At 46.1% G+C, this 3,145-nt stretch overlaps 1 long non-coding RNA gene across 1 annotated transcript; it reads right to left on the bottom strand.

The window, feature by feature from the left end:
• Positions 1 to 289: 289 nt before the first annotated feature.
• LOC143268950 (uncharacterized) lies at positions 290 to 1,297 on the bottom strand. The gene is made up of 3 exons (XR_013045199.1): positions 1,220 to 1,297; positions 706 to 834; positions 290 to 332 (listed from the first exon to the last, which is right to left on the bottom strand). It is a non-coding gene; the product is annotated as an uncharacterized LOC143268950 (long non-coding RNA).
• Between the last annotated feature and the right edge of the window lie 1,848 nt (positions 1,298 to 3,145).

Raw genomic sequence — 3,145 nt, 5'->3', positions numbered from 1 at the left:
ATTCTCCTTTGAGTGGAGGCGGGTTCCATATGCTCCTGTATAAACAATTCAGTGCCCTACAGCTCGTTTTCCATCACAGCCTTTGATGCTAGTTCTGACAAGGTCAAGCAGAGCAGAAACAGGAGATGGTGGGAAACCACTATGGAAGGACCTGGTAGAGCAGCCATCTTAATTTTACTTCACTCTACTTCTTCCCATCTTTTCATTGCTCATTAATAGACCCCTGGCCAGGTCCTGCATCCACATATCCTCAGCACTGTTTAAGATGTGAAGCTGGAGTCAAGTCTTACCTTGAATTGTGAATCACTGCTCATTGACAGCAAAGGTTGGTTCTGGCTTGGGAAGGGAAGATAGCGCAGTCAGGAACTGTTGTACCTGTTTTGTGAAACCCCCAGAGACCACTAAGGAGCTGGTTTCCGATGCAAGCACATAAGGGTTCTTTTATTGTCAGGTTTGAACCTGGGCCACCGCCAGGCAGATGGAGTGAAATGCAGCAGCCTCGGGCCCAGGGGTAGAGAGTTTTTATAGGGAAAAACCACAAGCCAGGAATTACATGCTTTGGCAACTTGGGATTGGGTAGAAGGGATATGGGATAAGGTGATTTTTTTTTTAAACTATTGGTCTAGACTTTGGGCATGAAACCACATTTGAAACTATCGGGTTGGACTTTTTGGCAGGGAACCACAACTTGCTGGGCAGGATTACCTGAGCTGCTCAGCAGGATTATCTAGATATCTTCAAGGGCCATAAACCACAGACAGGATGTCTGCAGGAACATACTGCCCTGTATCTGTTTGGAGTTGTCATGGCACATTCCTGAGGTCCTTCCTGGAACTGAGCACAGCAGGTGGTCTAAGATGGTGGTCCTACCCTAAGACGGAGTCTGAATTGCCTTCCCAGAACATCACTTGTGCAGGTGTGAAGATCTGAGTTCAAATCCTCAGAACGCCTGTAAAAAGCTGTGTGTGGCCACATGCCTGTAACCTCAGTGTTATGAGGGGCCATGTAGCTGATGTTCTCCTAGTCCTGTCTGGCCCATGGTCAGGACAAATCTCTCTCTCCCACCAGTCCCACAGCCACTCAGACCCAAGTAAACACACAGAGACTTATGTTACTTATAAACTGTATGGCCATGGCGGGCTTCTTGCTATCTAGTTCTTTTATCTTAAATTCACCCATTTCTATTAATCTATACCTTGCCACATGGCTTGTGGCTTACCGGTATCTTTACATGTTTCTTCTCGTGGCAGCGGCTGGCAGCGGCTCCTCACCCAGATCTCTTGTTCCCAGCCTCCTCTTCTCTCTTTGTCCCACCTATACTTCCTGCCTGGCTACTGGCCAATCAGCACTTCATTTATTAACCAATCAGAGCAACGCATTCACGGCACACGGAACATCCCACAGCAGGGGTAGATAAAGGAGGGTTCACTGGGGCTTTCTGGATGCCAGCCTAGCTCCAGGGTCAGCAACAGCTCTTGTCTCTAAGGAATAAAGCAGAAAGTGATTCTGAAAGCTACCTGGTGTCCTCCTCTGGCCTTGATGATGGGGTTCAGGGGAGACTAAAACGTTCGTAAGCTGGTTCCTTGTCACCACTGTCTGTATGTACATTTGCTCTTGGGCATCCAAGGCTTGCTCCAGGTTGCAGGCCTGTGTCTGTCCTGCTCTGCTGTAATCTCCCATGTGCTGCAAGACTGAGCTTCCAGAGTCACACATCGGACACAGGTCCAGGTCACTCCTGTGACCAGCACATTTTAGCATACAATAGGAAGGTTCAACCCATCATTTATTGATTATGCAAGATTCAAAAATAAGCCCTAAGTTTCCAGTTCATCTCAAGATGAGGGGCCTCATGCTCACCCCTCAGTAAGTTACCCCATAATACCCAAATGTAAATCCTAAATTACCAAAGGAAAACCATCAAGCCGTCAGAAATACAACTGAACAGTCCACAAATTTCATTATAAAAACAGCAAAAACATCTGCTCCATTCTACTCTACACTCTTTCATGGAAAGGAAAGGCAGTGAATCTTCTGGGCATCACATAATCATACAACTATTCTAGCCCAAGATTAAACACCCACCCCACCTACTCTGAGCATGATTAGGACAGAGCTCAGTGTGCTGCCCAGGGCACAGGCAGGTTCAAGTCCTGCCTCTGCTACTCAGTATCTGATATAGTTACAGTCAGGATCTATAAATGTGGAATCATGTTCAGGCAAATTTCAATTTCTTTTTTGCTCCAGAGGGTCTTCTGCTTAGCCAACAGCATCCCCTCTCAGCTACAGGCCACCAGTGATCACTGTTTTTTGTTTCTTTGTTTTTGAGACAGTGTTACATTATGCAGCTCAGGTGTCTTAGTTACTTTGCTCTTGCTGTGATAAAACACCATGGTCCAGGCAAGTTATAAACTAAAACATTTAATTGGGCTGACAGTTACAGAGGGTTAGTTAGAGCCCACGATAGCAGAGTGAAGACATGGTAACAGGAACAGCTGAGAGCTCACCTCTCAAAGCTGCAAGCAGGAGATTGAGAGTGCACTCAGAATGGCAGGAGGCTTTTGAAACCCCAAAGCCCACCCCCCAGTGACACAGGCCACACCTCCTAATCCTTCCCAAACAGTTCCAGTAACTGGGGTCCAAATACTCAAACATAGCAGTTGATGGGAGACATTCTCATTCAAACCACCACATCAGGCTAACCTCACATTTTCCTCCTCCTCACAGTCCTCCTGTCTCAGCCTCTCAAGTGCTGAGATTATGGGCATGAGCCACCACACGCAGCATTTGTGACTCTTAATTAAAGGGTATGTGAGCTGCACAGGTTTCTGGGGAAAGTGGTATGAATTTCTCTTCCTTACCCTAAAATGCCACTAGGAAGTGCTTTCTGACAGTCCTCAAACAGGGTTTGTCTTGAGCAGTTACTACATGCTGGGCACTGTTATTTTAGATGTTGGGAATAAGGTAATAATAGCTCAAAATAGTAAAAGTCCCTATCTTCATGGAAGTGTCAGAGAAAGGTGACCAACACAATAAATGAGTAAAATCCACAGTTATAAATGCTAGTGAGAAAATCAAAGCAGGGATATATTATGGGATGAGAGCATGGATTGAAAGTACAGTCTGAGATAAGGTGGCCAGGGAGACC

The sequence above is a fragment of the Peromyscus maniculatus genome, chromosome 16 (assembly GCF_049852395.1).
Source record: "Peromyscus maniculatus bairdii isolate BWxNUB_F1_BW_parent chromosome 16, HU_Pman_BW_mat_3.1, whole genome shotgun sequence".
NCBI lineage: Eukaryota > Metazoa > Chordata > Mammalia > Rodentia > Cricetidae > Peromyscus > Peromyscus maniculatus.
This window is presented reverse-complemented; position numbering and strand designations above follow the sequence as displayed.